Raw genomic sequence first — 18,649 nt, 5'->3', positions numbered from 1 at the left:
TTCTTTTTTTTTGCGGTACGCGGGCCTCTGCACTGTTGTGGCCTCTCCCGTTGCGGAGCACAGGCTCCAGACGTGCAGACTCAGCGGCCATGGCTCACGGGCCCAGCCGCTCTGCGGCATGTGGGATCTTCCCGGACCGGGGCACGAACCCGTGTCCCCTGCATCTGCAGGCGGACTCTCAACCACTGCGCCACCAGGGAAGCCTGCAAAAATAGATTCTTAAAGACACAAGATCTATATCATTCCTGGATATCCTAAAACTACTCAAAAATAGGGGGAGAAAACATTAAAAAACACTTAAACGCAATGAACAATTTTTTCTGTGTTAAAATATACAATGTAAATATTGTTTCAGACCAGATCTTCATAGTATCAGACCAAATAGAATTATATTATTGGATACATAAAGGGAAAAACTACCTCCAATGTTAATTTGCAGTAACTATCAACACTGATATCTAAGAACACAAAAAAATAAATAAAAGCAGATATAAACCTGAGTAACATCGTCCTCTACTTTGTAACCCAGAACATCATGTTCAGTCATTTATTTATTTATTTTTGGTTAGGTTGGAAGGATAAGCCCATCACAGTAGCCTCTGGGCACATTTACAGCATTTTAGAAGAGACATTCTACAGTTTCTGTATAAATTCTGAGCAGCTTAAAATGAATACTAGTTCTGTTATTTAAAAGGATTTCTGGTTTGTTTCAACTTGTAAGTGATTTAATAGGAGGCCCACAGAGAAAATCTGTCTCAGTAATCAAATTATAACAAGTAAGGATTAAAAGTATTAAGAAGTTTAAGCAAAATTTTCAGCAGCCCCGTTTTTTCCCCTGGTAGGGGGTGGGGCTGAGGTGGAGGGTCACTTGAAGTTGACTGTGGGGATAAGTACAACAAAATTATAAAAAGGAAAAACACAGAAACTGCAAAAATTTTTGGGTTCATCATGCATCTCCAGCAACAGTGTTTTTCAAACACTTGGGTTTGGCCAAAATCTAGCAGCCTTTTTCCCAAGGACATTTTGTCTCAGTCTACTACTTTCTTTCTGAATTTATAAAGCCAACTATATTTTACAGGTAAATTTAATTTACACTTTAGGATTCATTTATACTTAATTCATCAAAGCGTTTTGTTGTGTGGGCCACTGGATTTTGGAAAAGCCTTGTGATCTTTTTAACAGACGTTTAGAACAATTTTTTTTTTCCTTTCTTAGAAACAGGAAGTCACTATGGCCAAAAGCAACCAAGGTTAAACTCCAGAGTGTCCGATTTGGGCTTGACATTTAGAAACCACAGATTGAAATGGGTCTTGAGTTAGGCAAAACATTCTTTCTCTTCTTTATTAGGTGAGAAGAAAGCATGTAGGGTAAAAGCAAAATTATTAGAGTGGGAATGCATCGCTTTAGTCTTTTATAAGCAAAAATAAATACACACATTCTTTTTCTACTTAAAAAAAACACATTTCTTTAAAAAAATTTGTAAACCTAGTGATTTCTGATATGCTTTTTACTATATACTACATAAATACATAGTACATATAGTAAATTTATATATGTATGCAAAACACACATACATTTATAAAGTTATAGATATATTAATAAAGTTTCTATTAGTTAAGAATTTATTTATCTACTGCTTTTGTAAAGTGACTAAATTGTATTATGTAGGATATAACAAAGGCAAAGGATCTCAAAAGAGCATATGGTTGAATTCATAGACTCCTAGCAGGTCAGTGTCCTAAATATACAAAATGATTGCTAATTAACCTGCTTTTAAAACTCTTCAAGAAAAGAGTTCAAATCCTTTTGCAGTCATGAGATAAGATTAAGAATAAACTTAGTTTTTTAATCTTTCCAAACCTCCAATAAAAATAGAGAAGTTAGAATAACAAAATAAAATTTTATGACCAACACCTACAGGAAAATTTGAAGAAAGGGTATTCCTGCACCCACTACACTTGGATCTGCCATCAGGCACACGTGGTATCAGCAACTGTATGGGAGAAAGTGGAAGGAAGAAAGAAGTACTTCTGATGAGTGTGAAATTTAGAAAACAAATTCCTAATAGGTATATGCCCCCAAAATGAGATGTCCTCATTTTTGTGTAAAAAGCTCAGTGAGCCAATTCAAAAACAGCAGACATGCCTGGGAAGGGCCTTCAGAGGCTATGATTCATGGGTGAGTTCAAGGGACCACAGAATGTACTGATTGTACAGAAGAGTCTCCATACCAAGAACTTTCCAAATTGACCAACCTAAGGCCCCTTTCAAAAAAAATGCCCAACCTAAGGAGAACACCTGAGAGGAGAAACTAAACAGAGCTGGGTAGAAACACTAAGGCAAAGGAAAAAGAAGCTCCAGAAAAAAGTATGGGGGAGAAGGCTTGAGGCATGAAGCTAGGAAAGCTTTGTGGACCATTCTGTTCTTTGAGTACATGAAACACTTATCACTTAAAACCAGCAAGAGGAATGAATTGTGGACAGAACCCATGTAAAGTTTTTGTAAGGAAAAGGAATAATATTCATGTTGACAACAAAGGCATGCCAGAAAACATCCCACAAAATTGATGAAGTATTCCCTAATATTTCAAAACAAGCTAAAAGAATTTCAGAAAATAATAGAAACTGTGAAAGAATGCCAGAAGAATTAGAAGCACTCAGAAATTAGCTGATGGAGAGAAAAAGAATATTTGAAAAGAAAGAGGAAAGAACTCAAGAAAGACTTAGAAATAAAAGTAAAAATCATTTCAGAAATGATGACTAAACTAGAAGGAACATAGGAACAAATAAATGGATTTGGATAATGGGTAATGCCTTTGGATACATCTGAAAAACAGAATATAGGAAAAGAGGAGAGTAAAAGAAGATATAAAAGTGAAAACAAAATAAATTAAAAGAAAGTGATAGAGGGAAAAAGGCAAATAAAATCCACCCTTTATGTAGTAGAAGTCCCCAAAGAAGAAATATAAAGCAAGAGAATAGACTCAATACTGAAATGTATAATTCAGGAAAACTTTTCTAAAATAAAACAAAATCTTTAATCTATAAACATATTGAAAAAGGCCAAGCACATACCTAGAAAAGTTTAACCGAAAGAGACCACATATTATTTTAGTAAAACTAACTTTAAAAAAAGCCCTTTGGGCTTCCCTGGTGGCGCAGTGGTTGAGAGTCCGCCTGCCGATGCAGGGGACACAGGTTCGTGCCCCGGTCTGGGAAGATCCCACATGCCGCGGAGCAGCTGGGCCTGTGAGCCATGGCCGCTGAGCCTGCGCGTCCGGAGCCTGTGCTCCGCAATGGTTGAAGCCACAACAGTGAGAGGCCCTCGTACCGAAGAAAAGAAAAAAAAAAAAAAAAAGCCCTTTGCCTATCTAAACAAAAAGACAAAGTCACTTATAAGGAAAAGAAAACCTGATTGTTATGCTTTTTCACAGGAACACTTTATGACAGAAGACAATGAAATATCTTAACATATTTGAGATACTCAAGGAAACAATGTGTGAGCTAAGTCTTTTATATGCAAAGTGACCTTCAAATAAAAATGCTGAACTTTCTATGAACATACAGGAATTTAGGAAATACTGCCGCATGGAGCCCTTCCTGAGTAATCTACTGGAGAACAAACTTCAGACAACTAAAATGACTAGAGAGTCCATGGCATAAGGACTGGTTGGTGAGAATTCAATACATATTTACCTGTAAAACTGAAATTAAATGATGGATACAAGGAAATCATTGTAGTACATAATGGCTATATGTTCTCATGATGTACACACAGCACAATTATTAAATGCAGGGAGAAGGAAGAAAGAATATTGAAAATAAAATAAACCTGCTAATTACCTTAAATAGCTGCTATAAATGAAGGTATCACAGAGTTAGAATATCATTAAACCTTCATGAAATAATGCATGTAGACAGTAAATATTAATGGCAGTTAAAACCATAAAGAGAAGAACAGCCAGACAACATGCGCCTCCTGATAAAAGTACACATGACAATCAATGACATATTTTTGTTATCCAAAAACAAAACATCAAACCTGAATTTGAAAGTCTTATATCCCATTAGTTGATAGAAAATAAAGAAGAAGAAGAAAAAAAACATGTTAAATAACCCCACAAGGGTACATTGAGAAAAACCCAGACTGTGGAAAATTCTCCAAGACAAATTAAAGTGGGTTTATAGATCAAAAGGGACTTAAGATACATGTCAAACAATTGCTATGTAGAAACTCTGTTGAATCCTGATTTGAACAATCTTAAAGAAAAATTACAAAGCAACTGAGGAAATATGAACACTCTTTGGATACATAACGATATTTAAAAATTAATGGGGAATTTTAAATATGTTGCAGTTCTGTTTCTTAGAAAATAATAAAACAACTGACTATAAAAATTTCTTCCTTATCTATCACATAGTCATATTATTTAACCTACCAACATGCTAACATAAAATTACAGTACAGCACCATGGAACCATTAACATATTACACTGATCAAATAGAAACTTAGAAGTCCTGTGGTTAAAATAAAAAACTGAAATGTAAAGTTTGTCAGATGAGATCTGATCTAATAAATGATTGCCTAGCCCCAAACATGTCACTTTAAGGATGTTCAATGATGAAGCTTTTAACTTCACTAATTAATCTATTCCATAGAAATAATTAGTCTTCTATTAAACTATTTGTTGTATGTGTCTAAAATGAGCCCTCTTTGGCTTACATTTGAATCCATTTCCTTTATTTGGCTTTCTTAAAAATGGTCATATCAAGACAGACCTGGAATTGACTACTTTTTTGTCAGTGACCACTAGCTGGATTTGAGAAAGGGCTTCAAGGAGTAGATGTATAGTTTAAATCAGATAGTATTTAAAATGCTGGCATGTGGGGAATTCCCTGGCGGTCCAGTGGTTAGGACTTGGCTCTTTCACTGCTAGGGCTGGATTCAATCCCTGGTCTGGGAACTAAGATCCCGCAAGCTGTGCAGCATGGCCAAAAAAAAAACAAAACCATAAAAATTGTATTAATAGCTGTATCCTGCAGGATCCTAACTCACAGAAAAAGTAATTCACTATACTAGTTTTAGAAGAAGGGGGTTAAGTTAGGCGGTTTACAGAATCTCTGGGAGAATCAAAAACTGAGTTTCAATACTGCAGAGCCAGGAACAGAGAGCATCAAAGAAAAATGTCCAAACCTCCATAAGCTATTCTAGTGTACCCATGACAGCTAGCCAGATATCACCTTGTTGCTTAACACCTAAGATACCATGGACCTGTTGCAAGAAACTCCAGAAACTTAGACTTCAGTGTGTCTTAAGAGCCAAATGCCTCCATTATCAGGATTGGTAACTGATCTGATCTCTTCAACAAAAGCATTACTGCTCACTTCTGTCTCAGTTGAGTGTATCTACCTAGGTCACAAGTAGAACACTTGCTGCAAAGGATTTTGAGAAATACAGCTTTAGCCTTCTAGATTCTGCTGTACAAAAGTTATGCTAAAAGGGAGTCAAAAGCTTACTAGGTGAACTAGGGCTTCCCTGGTGGCGCAGTGGTTGAGAGTCCGCCTGTCGATACAAGGGACACAGGTTCGTGCCCCGGTCCGCGAAGATTCCACATGCCGCGGAGCGGCTGGGCCCGTAAGCCATGGCTACTGAGCCTGCGCGTCTGGAGCCTGTGCTACGCAACGGGAGAGGCCACACGGTGAGAGGCCCGCGTACCGCAAAAAAAAAAAAAAAAAAAAAAGCTTAGTAGGTGAACTAAAATGAGTGTCTTCCATTGTTTTCTAAAATACTTAAATTCAGTCTATGTGTTGCTTCTTTAATTCAAGCTCTGCTGACTCCTCTAAACTTCCTTAAAAGGACCATTCTTTCTGAATATCTTTATCTTTACTAGGCTTCTTAAGTCTTTCTAAATCCTCTCTTTAAATGTTATTAAGCTTGTCCCTATATTCTAATGTGTCTAACTAATGCCATATAGAGAAGGATGACTTTTTAAGAAGGCATACGTCTGCTAAAATATCCTACTGTACTCTGACCTTTATGAAAATAAATTGACTTTGCAAATACATGTTTGACTTGTTTGGTATTTTTCTTATGTAGCCATCTATAACATAGTGCATATATAGTAGCATATATTTCTTTAATTAGATATATAGTTTGGTTTTAGATTATTTTTAAGATCATTAAGATAGATAATTATCTTTTTAAAAGTATTTAGGGTATGTTAAATGCTACTTTTAAAAAGTATAAAACAGCGTATGTATCACCAAATTATTTTTTCAAAAATAACAACCCCCAAATGACAATTTTGCTATAAAACAGGGCCAAGTTCCAAAATTCATATTCTTTAAAATGAAAGGTCTGGGACTTCCCTGGTGGCACAGTGGTTAAGAATCTGCCTGCCAATGCAGGGGACACAGGTTCGAGTCCTGGTCCAGGAAGGTCCCACATGCCATGGAGTAGCTAAGCCCATGTGCCACAACTACTGAGCCTGTGCTCTAGAGCCCGTGAGCCACAACTACTGAAGCCCATGCACCTGGAGCTCTTGCTCCACAACAAGAGAAGCCACCGCAATGAGAAACCCCTGCATCACAACCAAGAGTAGCCCCCACTCGCCGCAACTAGAGAAGGCCCACACACAGTAGCGAAGACCCAACGCAGCCAAAAATTAATTAATTAATTAAATGAAAGGTCCACTGTCCCTTCTCTTCTCAGCCCAGTGTTCATTGTTTATGGCTACTTTTGGAGCTTAAGAAATTATACAAAACATACTTATTCATGTTCTCACCTGTGGACAGAATCCCTTTATTGAAGGTCTCCTTCCTTTTTTCCAACAGCCTTATATACAAATAAAATCATTTAAATATAAGTCATCTCAATGAAGAATGAAGAACTTTTGTCTTCTAGGAAAAGTGAGTTAATAAATGCATCAACTCATCTAAGTTTGCCTACCAGATGTGACCTGACTTGGACATTTCATATTTCTGTTTGCAATCAAAATGGAAAAGGAAACAAATAGATAAATAAAATCTGTTGAGGACCATGAATTGAAGGATAGAAAAATGTAGAAAGAGATGATGGTAGGAGTGAAGGAACTGCTTGAAGGCAAGGATGAATGGTTTGAATAGGATACAGAAGATAATCAAGAGCAAATGGTTTAATGATGCCAGGAGAACAACATGATCTTGGTTATAAAATTCTGAAGTGTCCTGGAGTATAAGAAGTGGTTAGAAAATATTTGGCTCCATTGCCCTAAAACAGGTATGTTTCAAAGTTTTCCAGTTTTGATAACTATAGGCTGTTTTTAAGTGGCCAAATAGCAAATTTTGTACAAATATTCATGTACAAATGTTAGTAGACAGTTGTTCAGAATAGTGGCAATTAGTTAATGGACTGAAACTGACCAACATAATAAAGAAAGAAACATTAAAATCAAGTGAGGGAAGAAAACTGCAGAATTATAAAGTGTGGTCTTTGCCCCTAAGAACTCCCAGAGCCACCCTCATAGAAGGTAACCATGTTCAATAGGCCAGAAAAAGATTGGCAGTTTTCAGGCTTCCTTCATGCTCTAAGATTATTGGGCCAATGTCAGAGACAATGACCAATCACTTTCAAATTGTCCCAGAGGGGTCTGGAAAGCAAAGTTCAAACCTTTGGAGAATATTTCCATCCTTATGATGAACTACAGGCTCTGTTTGTGTTTACCATATGGGTTTAGTCTTCAGTTAATGAAAAGATAAGCAGCCTCAGAAAACATATGGTACATATTCCACAATAATTTAGAGAAATTATGCAATACATCTTCCATAGAATCTACAATTTAACAGAGAATAAAAATCTAAGGTATAGTTGCACGAAACCTGCCAGCATCAGATTGTTCTTAGGCACAAGTAGATATATTTATTTCGCCATTCTTAACAGGAGAAAAACTGCAGACCATCCAGTATAGTTGGAATACTGCATTTTTTTCTCCTTTGAAGACTAGAGAAATATATTCTTTTGCTAGCCATAATATAATACACAATGTACACCCTTTTGTACCTATGTAAGCCACCTTCTTCATAGCATGAAATACAGTTTAAACAGTTTTTGTCTATTTTGCTCTGAAGAAACCTATGAGATAGTGATTCTATCAACAAATGTTGAAATATTCTGCTTATTTAAAAGTCTATCAGTATGCAAATGCCTTTAATAATATTTTCAATTATTCTTTAAGTCCTAAATCACAAGCATGGTTTTAAATCATAATATTTTCCTCTGAATATAAAAAAATGACAGTTTACAAGGTATGTCTATGTAGTATACTGAAGAAAGTATATTTGGGCACCCAAAGAGGGTGAGAAGATCCCTTTAATTTACAATGTAGAGCAACCATGGTATTTTACAGCAGGCATTCTTTTTTACTTTTCTCCTTGTCTTTATTTTTAGTCCCTATGATGTTTTGTTCCCAGATGTAGGAATGTAGCTGAACAAGGGCTGCTGCTAGTTACTGAGGAAATATCCACATGAAGTCCAGATGTTAATGTGTGATCATTTTTTCTATCAGCAAATAGATTTCTTTCTGTGTCATGTTGAGATCAGATAAGACTCTTCCTATATTTTACCTTGGTCATTTGGAGCCCTTACTTTATTTAGTTTTCTAACAGTCACTTATCATTCACCTACACTCTATATAAATCTTACGTCCAAATGAAATAACTTCATTTATATTTCTTATTTTGTTCAGAACAATCTAATCCAGGTTTCCATAGGAAAAAAACCTTTTAAGAAAGTATTTTATTTGCAATTTATAAAATAAAATGTTGAAACTAAGCACAACGTGAATGTCTGGAGAGAAAAAAAATGAAGACTATGTTTTGCTAGATGTTAACATCACATGTTTTCTTCCACAGTGGTTATTAATAATAGAAGAGCAAAACAAACCCTAAATTAATTATAGAGATTTTTTAAGTCTCTCTGCTGGAAGAAAAAAACAAAACAAAACAAAAAAACAGGCAATCTCACAAGGCTTGCCAATGGATCAATACATGATCACTTTATAAAAATGTTTTTATAGTTTAACTCAAAATTTATTTATTAAGTCTATACTTCAGAGCAATATAGCTGTTTAAATAGAGGCAGTTACCACAATGTTTTCTAAGGCTAACCTCCTATTGTAAACTGACAATTGTAAAAAGTCAATGAGCTTAAAATTGTTATGATAACTGCTACAATTTTTTTTGATTCTTGGAAACATTGAAAAATACTTTATTAAAGTATGTCTCAGCTACTCAGTAGATACATAAATTTCTTTCCATTTGTAGACAAAACTGGGTGAAGAAATCCAGGAGACACCATAATTTCAAACTGTATTTCTGCTCAAACTGAAGTTATAACATTGCAAATCTTCCCACCAACCAAGGAGCCAAAAAGGCTGTTCATTGTCTGATTTGGCTCAAGTAATGGGAGCCATTGTGTTGGCCTTCAGCAGAGTTGGTGGGAAACCAATTTCAACTGGGTCAGACTCAAAATTTGAGCATAATACTGATACTTCTGATTGTTTTATGTAAGAATTTATGGCATGGAAAGATTTTATTTTGAGAGATATTTAAAGGTAAACTGGATTCACATTATTTTTGAATTTTCTAACAAATTTAACTTGATTTTGCCATGCCAGGCAATTTTCAACATATTTGTTCATGAAACTTTGCTTAAAGGAAATGAGCCATAGAGTCACTCAGGGAAAACTTTTGGCATTAAAATCAAGTCATTATCTGCAGACTTACTCATATACAGGTTAACTGCATGTGTTTTACTAATTAACGAGCCAAACACTATGAACGAAAAAGGTTTAACATCCATTATAGACTTTTGCATCAGGTTAACATTAGAACACTAAATTTCCAACTGTAAACTACCACTTCTTATATCTTAACAAATAACAATCACGTGAATTAATCCATTGATCTGGGACCAGAGAGATAGCAGGCCATGTGCCTAAAAGAAATGAGATGGTATATCTAAAACTTCTATTTTCCTATTAGTAAACTGATATATTTAACAGGAATAAAAAATTAGTGGGAATATCTAAGTTGTTTTTTCGGGTTCTTTTTTTTCATGTAGCCTAATGGCATATGGTGAAAAAAAGGGGGGGAGTTATGATTAGATATTACAAAATATGAGCAGGGTTTTAAATATTTTAAAGTAAAGTAAAATCTTTATGAGGTTACAGATCTTTTAAAATATTTCCAAAAATGGCCATCCTTGGTATTATGCTTCACATTTCAGGAGCTTGAACCTCAACCTGCACCCCAAGAATATGGAAGTATTTGCAGTATTAGATTTCCTTACGATGCCAATTCTATGTCTAAAGTTTAGGAAGAAATAGCATATCTGGTGGAGGCTAGTAAGCAAAGCTTGGGTTCACAGTCCTCCCTAATGATGGAGCCCCTAAAAGACACGAATTATTAACATAGACGTCATAGAAATTATGTTTCAACTCACAGGATCACGATTGTTCACTATCTTTATGGAGCACTAACAATCTAAAAATAAATAATAATTTTGGCAGACTGAAAGCGTCGTATTAAAAATTACCATTTCCTTGATTGCTCAGTTTTATAGAACCATAGAGCAAAAAAAAAAGTCTTTCTAAGGTGATTAGTATGCCTACCTGATTCCAGGCAGGATTACATGTAGATTATCTATTGAATGTAGTTTGTGGGAAAAAAAAATAGAGAAAATACATCGAATGAGTTATGATCATTTCTAGCCCCCAAAATTTCATTGTTAGGAAATACTTTGCATGCATCATATGAGCCTTCTTATCCACACTAACTCCAGAACACTAAACTCTGCACAATAGGGCTGGTCCTAGGATGAATCGTTTCAATTGATTGTACTGAGTCATTTATAGGCCAAGTTTTTAATGCTAACACAAAAGCATTGAAACATTATTTTTATGTCAGGAAAAAAAAGTATTATTTATTTCCCCAAAATTTCCACTGAATTTCTTAGTATATTTTTTTAAGAACAGAAAAATGAAACAGTTAGAGTATAGAGATTAATCTACATAAATAAAGTGAAATAATTAGCAACGTGGCCTTGTGGGAAGAGCAGTGATCCAAAGATTTCCAGATGACTCTGACTAATAAGTCATAGCACTTTAGGCAAGTGACTTGGCCTCTCACTTACTATTTTTAAACAGTGAAAACGGAATAATAACGGTTATCTGAGAAAACTAATTACATAAGTAATACAAACTACAGAATTCATAAAGATGTTAAATCCACCTTTTTACTCAATAGCAGGATATGGTCTTAAATTAACTGCCTAATTTCCACAATAGATATGGTATTCTGAGAAGTCACAAAATTTTACCAAAGCATCTAGAATTTCTCCCTCCAAATAAACAGATGTAAGATAAATGGAGTCTAACAGAACGTCAGAGAGTCAGAAAAACAAAAGATATTGTAATCATAATGGCTGAGAGGTTAAACACTCTATTGGTATAAAAAGCAAGCTTAATATGAAAATAACTATATAGACTTTCATAAAGATAAGAAAGATAGTGTACTTGTCATTTTTTTTACACTTTCATTTAAAAAGCTTTATCAAATTTTAGGTTTCCCCCTTCTGAAAGAGGTATTGAAAACAAAATTTCCAAAGGCCAAGAGAAAACTATTGAAAAGACAGAAAGTAATACTTATTACACATAGTTAAAGGTGGAATGGTTTAAGATGAAGAAGAGTATGCTTTAACCTACTCTCTTAATGTAAAAGGTCATTCTGAAGAGCATATAACTGATCTGTCTACACCGTAAGATAAAAGTATTTTAAAACATTGGCAGAAATACTTGTAAAATTTAGCACAATAGGCCACAATTGGGATTATAGTATAATGTTTCACTACGTGGATAAGCATTGAAACAGACTAAGACAAGGCATGTAACCAGGATCTTTAAGAAAACAAAAGGTAACAATTCATCTTGAATGGTTTGGCCTTACCTTTGTTAAAACTTGGGTACTTGGCCATTGACATTTGAAATCACTTCCGGTACTTGCAATTTATAGCTTATTCTTAGGAAAAGAAACGGACATTCTTAGATTGACTGTGATTTACAATTTCTTATTTTATTACACTTATTGTCCTTCTAACACAACATTTTCTGCCAAGTTAATAGCAATATTTTAGAGGAAGATGAGAAGCTCTGTACTCAATAATGAGCTTAATGCCAACTAATCACTTTAAGCAGGGCAGTTTTGACACAGATTAGGTATAAAATGATTGAACTTCTAACTTAGTTTAATACACACAATAAATACTAGTGGGTTTTCATTTCTAAAGGTAAGCATAACTGCACATGTCTGGCCAGATATAATGAAGTTTGAAAAGCTGAAACATTTTAGCCAGTATTCAGAGAAAGAAGTGTAATAGTACGTGTCCATTATTAAATGTTACATACTCTATAAAATGCCACAAAAGAGACATTTCATTTTTAAAATATTATTGGTTATGTTCAAAATGGCCTTCTAGACCATTAGGTAAAATTTGTTTCCTTGGAGAGCTGAAAGTGATACAGCCCTCATCATCTAACTGCTGATCTCTTGGTTCCCACAGATTCCAGAACTAGAATTTGGCCTGCTGAGTTTTGGCAAGGCTTATGTTGGTATCAAGCAAACTCTCTTCCAAAAAAGTGTTGGATAGCACTACCATAACTCTGAGTTGTACTGAAATCCAAATGTGAATTTCCTGGAACACATATGGGAACATGTAGTCAACAGATTTCTGAAACTGCATACCAGCACTTTGCTTTGCCTCTACAAGTGCTTGCCTATCTTGGAAGAAAATCTATTAAAATCTTTTCCAATGGATTCAGAGAGAAAATACTGCAACTAAAATGGCCACTTCGCTAGCTAGTCAGCTTCAGAGTTTTATATCCTGACTCTCATATAAAGCTGGATGAATATAAAATGTTTATTACGTTTATACGAAGGCATACTTCTGATATAGCAAAAGAGTAGAGTGACATTAACACAATCACAATCATCACATCACAATCACCTCTATGCAAATTTCCTTAAACTCGGCCAAAGAGAAAGTATTTAAGACTCAAATTTGCTATTTTCTCCTTTTGTCCAATTAGAGGTTTTTGCTAAAGGCTGTTTTACGTTGCATTTTCTTAAACTACCTGACTAAAACATTGGTTTCCAAACATTTAAAAAACTTTTTACTTATTCATTTCCCACCACCTGCCACCTCTTATTTCTAAAGAAATTCTCTTGTTTCTTACCTGAACATGTTCTCTACTCTTTAGATTTCAAGCACCACAAAGTCAAGGGGACAACCCAGGCACTTTTTAATGTGTCAAACCAATAGTCTGAGAAAGTCAAGTTAACTTGAGAAATGCTTAATCTGCTTTCCACAGGTAACAATGAGTCTCTGATGGATGCTGAGTATTTTACACTCGGAGCCTCTCAGGTAATCCTTGGCTTCTTTAATTAAGACAAATCCTGGTACAGCACCTAATACATAGTAAAAACAGGGAAGGACAGAGGGAGTTAAATATGGAAATAACTTTTCTAGAATCTGAGGAACTGCTAAATATAGTAGAAATGATACCTCTCCTCAGAATAAAAATTATTTAAAAATAGAAGCATATATTTTCCTAAATGAAATTTGTCATGCATAATCTAAAAAACATAAGTGAATTTTTGAAGATAACAGACCAGTACATAGAATTGACATTGATAGAGATGAGCCTCAAAGGAAAGAATCAGGACTGACAGGCCTCTGATGAGCAAGCTAGGCAAATTTACATGAATCCAGTAGAGTTGGTACAAAGTCACCGTTTTCTCTTACCACTTCTACCCCCAAAATTTTTGTTTTTTTTTTAATGTGTTTTACTCACAAAATGACCACCTGGTAAAATGCCCCATGATCTGAAGTAATGGAGCAAACTGTTATTTTAGATCGATTTGAACCACGTTTATGGCAATGGCTATGTAATGGTTGGAGAGAGAGACTGCCAACATGCAAAAGGTCCCAGGTAGAGCCTAGGAAGTGTGCACAACTCGGATTCAGATAGATGTGTCCAAGTCTGGCAGACTCTGGGTAAGCCAGAAAAATGTTTATTTGAGTGAGAGGCAAAGGACCTCCTTGGACACAGTCCATTTTAATGGATGAGAGAACCAAGTTCATAGACTTGGACAATAAAAACAACTGAGTTGGTCAATGAAGCTGATACTAAGTGTGATAGTGAGTACAATAAAGAGTCCACTGCTAATCAGATTTGCCTTCTGACTCATCGTGATATATGAGTTTTAGGGAGATAGAGACTACAAACTGGAAAAAAAGAGCTGTTAAAAAAAAAAAAACAACTTTGTAAGATGTTGACATTCAAGCCAATCCTTGAGTATATACCCATTGCGAAAAAAATAGTACTAAGACACAGAAAGATATACTCCTCAATGGCCTTGCAGCATTGTGAGGTACAGGATATCAGCTATACCCTAGCCCTGTGGGGAACGGGATGCAGCACACAGCTAACATGCCTGCAGTGGCAGTTCCCAAAAGCAATGATATTGGGGATGGAGAGTGTAGACCATGACTACCTGCGTAGGCTGAGAACTTGTTAGAGAGCATATGTATGTTAGCCAGCATAATTCTCAGCAAGAAAAACTTTGAACACAGTCAAGTCTGAAAACAGCAGATGAAAATGAGAGCCAAGGAAATACTGTTCATTTCTAATAATCCATCTCCATACACCTCCTCCAGGTTGCTCTGGCCTGGAACAACATGGGCTGTATATTTATCATACATATCAGCTAGGGCTTAGAAGTAGTTTAGGTTACAAGAACTCAGGAAAAATCTGATTCTTTACCATTTCCAAGTAGAGCAAGCAGTTTGTTAGAAGCTCATAAAAATTTATTACTTGATAAACTCACTAGCTTCATTTTGAAACAGGGGGTTAAATCAGAAAATTGACTAAAATATCAAATGTTCTTAGCATTAACCACTACTTCCTTATTAAAATTCTTTCCTTGGTTTCTATAAACCTGATTTTTATCTTAACTTTCTGGCCCTTCCATCTTGGACTTCTCAATTTCTCTTTCTTCAGCCTTAAGTGACCATATGCTCCAAAGTTCCATCTTTTGTCCTCAGATCTTTCTCTGTACATTTTCCCTGGGAGAGTAAAGTTTAACTTAACAATGTATGTGCTGACGATTTTCTTACATAGTTAACACAGTTAAGAAACAATCATTAAACAAGTTTTCAAGTATCAGGGGAAAAGTGAGGATTGGGAAACTGGTGAGTAGAAGTAGGAGAAAGTTCAGGTAGGTTAAAAAAAAAAAGAAAAGAAAAAGTGTGCTTATACCATGCTGTCTACAATACCTTTCAGATAACTGGGCTGTTCAAAAGACAATTTACGTGAAAGCGTTAACATTCTTAACCAAGGAGAGGCATTTGTATTCTTTTCACCAGTATAATCAGGCCCAGTGTGTGTTTGGAGAAACAATCCCCAAATCTCATACATTTTGTTTAGCCAGGAAAAATCCTTGAAGGACGAGGGAATCTCAGCCATTGTTCTGTTTTATTTCACTGGCTCAACTGCACATTTTTAAAAAATATGATCCAACATTAGCAGATTCAGAAAAAAACACTGGGGTCAGAACACTTGGGAGGTAAAAGAGAAAGTCAGTGTTTAATATGCCAAACTCAGGCCCCAGAGGAAGATCCTCCTTCTAATCATCCAATGGGTTAGAAGATTATGTATTTTAAATCAACAGGTGTTTATCTCATAAAATCCAAATATTATACTTTTAACAACCTCCTTGGCTGCCCTTAAGATACTTAGGATAAAATAGGAGGAAAAACTCTCTTTTCCCAGAGGCAATGATTTCAGCTGGTTGACCAGGTCTGTGTGCATGTGTGTAGAATAGTGGAGAGGAAGATAAAGTGAAAATGTGGTCTTATTTTGCAAAACATTCACTAGAAGAACTGAAGACATCAACTATACAGATGTCAACATTTGGCCTCTTCCAGCACCCATTGCTCTGAAGAGAGTTCAAATCTTTTCCAAATCAGTGGGAAGATTTGGTCCTCACCAAGACCCACAGTAAGGAAATCTTAGTCAGTGCAAGTCATGTGTTCAATGCCTAGCAAAGATACCGGAAATGAATAGTGTAAATATGTAAATTACATTGACATGTCTTTTATGTTTTATTTGAATATATATGTATATGTGTGTGTATATATATATATATATTCATATATAAGCAATCTTATAATGCTGAATTAAAGTTTAAATATTTTCTAGGAAAATAATTTTTTTCTATATTGAGCACTGGCTCATCTGACTTAAGAGAGTTATAAAATGCCAAATTGAGTTTTACTTATATTTCCCTTAATGACTTATTTGTAAGTTAAAATTTAATATTTACTGCACATCTGATATGTTCAAGACACTGTGTTAATAAATCAAGGGTGGGAGGGAGCAGGAGAGAAATAAGATGTGGTCCCTGCATGAAACAGCTCACAATCTATTCCAGATACAGACACAGGTCACTAACCCTAAAGCCAGCATTCCATGATAAGTGAGATAACAGGGGCCACAGAATACTGTGGGAGAACAGATACATGAGCTGTTCTTGGAGTTTGAGTACAAGTCTTCCCTAAGTGAGGAAGGATATTGCAGGCAGAACAAGCATGGTCAAAGGTATGGAGACATGAAGAAAATGTACCAAAATTTAAATACTTCTTTTTCTCTTTGGCAAGAGAGGAAACAAATTTGGGGGATGAGTAGAGGGGCATTTTCAGGATTGTTTGTTCTCTGTTTACTCTGGGGAATGCTTAGATCCCTGTAGAAATTGTCTGACACATATTTAACCTGCAAAGGAAGAAATGCAAATCACTAATATATTTTTAAAATTCAACCTAACTGGATAGCAAAGAAACACAAATTAAAATATTTATTTTTCACTTACTGAATTAGAAAATAAAAGATAATAATACTCTGATTTGGCAAGAGTGGGTAGAAAATGGACATTTTTGTATATTTCTTTGGCTATGTCCTAAAGAAATAATCAATAACCTTCAAGAAGATATAATAACAAAGAGAATCATGGGGACATTATATAGTTAAAAAAAAAAAAACTTGGAAAAAAACTAAATGTCCAACAATAAGAAACAGGTTAAAAAATTAGTGTACAAACCTATAATAAAATATTGTGCAGTCATTAAACATACTAGAGAATAGTTAATGAGATGGATTTATGTTTACCCTTTATGTTAACTGAATAAAATCATGTCTATGTGTATATAGAGACAGAAAGCTGAGAATACACACAAAACTAGTGGCATAAATTATATCAGTGGTAGATATAACGATAGTTTTGGTTTTCTTTTTCTGCTCATCCACATTTTCTAAAATTTATAAAATGAGTATACAGTGATTTTATATCAAGAAATATTATGTATCCAACTTTACAAAAAACAGAGGCACAGTTATTGATTCTTATATTAGGACAAGAGCAGGGTACTTAATTGCCGTGAGCACAGTCTTCCTTCTACCAGTGAAAGGAAATATTTGGAAGAGGAAGAGGCCTTTAGACTCTCCACATGAGTAAAACTCACTTATGATAGTGTGAAGTTATTGACCTCTCTCATTTTCCTAGTCACTCCGTGTAGCAAGGCTGAGTGCTCCCATGTGATTGTGTGGCCACCCCCAGAATCTGCCCCACCCTCAGAAATGAATAGACAACTTCCGGGGAGTTCTATTTTCTCCAAAATTGCCCTCCATTTGATCATTTTGTTAAGGACCTAAGGGAACACATTAATTCTTTGAAGTTGCTCATCTATACCATGGCATTAAACAGATGTTCAACCAAGTAGGGGGAAATGTTCAATTCTATGACATTATTCTTTTAATGTACTTTTAAATATAGTCAAACTCTCTGCATTTTTCCTCAACATTTAACAAGCCCTGTAGTTTACTGATTGCAGAGGAAGTATGATCTCTTGCAGTGGGTTTAGCACGTGACCAAGAAATAAAGGTCAGGACTTCCCTGGTGGCACAGTGGTTAAGAATCCACCTGCCAATGCAGGGAACACGTGTTCATGTCCCAGTCCGGGAAGATCCCACATGCCTCAGAGCAACTAAGCCCATGTGTCACAACTACTGAGCCTGCGCTCTAGAGCCCTTGAGCCACAACTACTGACGCCTGTGTGCCTAGAGCCCATGCTCCGCAACAAGAGAAGCCACTGCAGTGAGAAGCTCACACACCACATGAAGAGTAGCCCCACGCTCGCCGCAACTAGAGAAAGCCCACTTGCAGCAACAAAGACCCAACGCAGCCAAAAATAAATAAATAAAATAAATAAATTTATTAAAAATAAAGAAATAAAGGTCAAAACAACATATGTGTCATTATGCAGGTATGTGGGAAAGTGAGTGTAACCCTGATAATCAGGGCATTGTGGCAAATAACATAGAAATAATGCCAAGTTTTATAGCTTAGGAAAAATATGATTTTCCTAAAGAATCTTAATGTTGCCAAAAAGTAAGCTTTTCTCTTGGGGTGAGACACTTATTTTGCTAGTTCAGAGCATTTGGTAACTTTGATAGGACAAAGGTAAGATAATAAAAGATCTATGCTCTTCCTCCCCTTAAAAT

General features: G+C 35.5%; 1 long non-coding RNA gene across 1 annotated transcript in view; it reads right to left on the bottom strand.

Moving 5' to 3' along the window:
• LOC141276098 (uncharacterized) overlaps positions 1-13,484 on the bottom strand; it is a 225,614-nt gene extending 212,130 nt beyond the window's left edge. Inside the window, exons 1-2 of the long non-coding RNA XR_012325043.1 lie at positions 13,268-13,484; positions 11,982-12,053 (exon numbers count right to left, since the gene is read on the bottom strand). This is a non-coding gene — a long non-coding RNA (uncharacterized lncRNA). The remainder of the gene's footprint in view (positions 1-11,981; positions 12,054-13,267) is intronic.
• Positions 13,485-18,649: the final 5,165 nt, after the last annotated feature.

This window comes from Tursiops truncatus, chromosome 12 (assembly GCF_011762595.2).
Source record: "Tursiops truncatus isolate mTurTru1 chromosome 12, mTurTru1.mat.Y, whole genome shotgun sequence".
Lineage (NCBI taxonomy): Eukaryota > Metazoa > Chordata > Mammalia > Artiodactyla > Delphinidae > Tursiops > Tursiops truncatus.
This window is presented reverse-complemented; position numbering and strand designations above follow the sequence as displayed.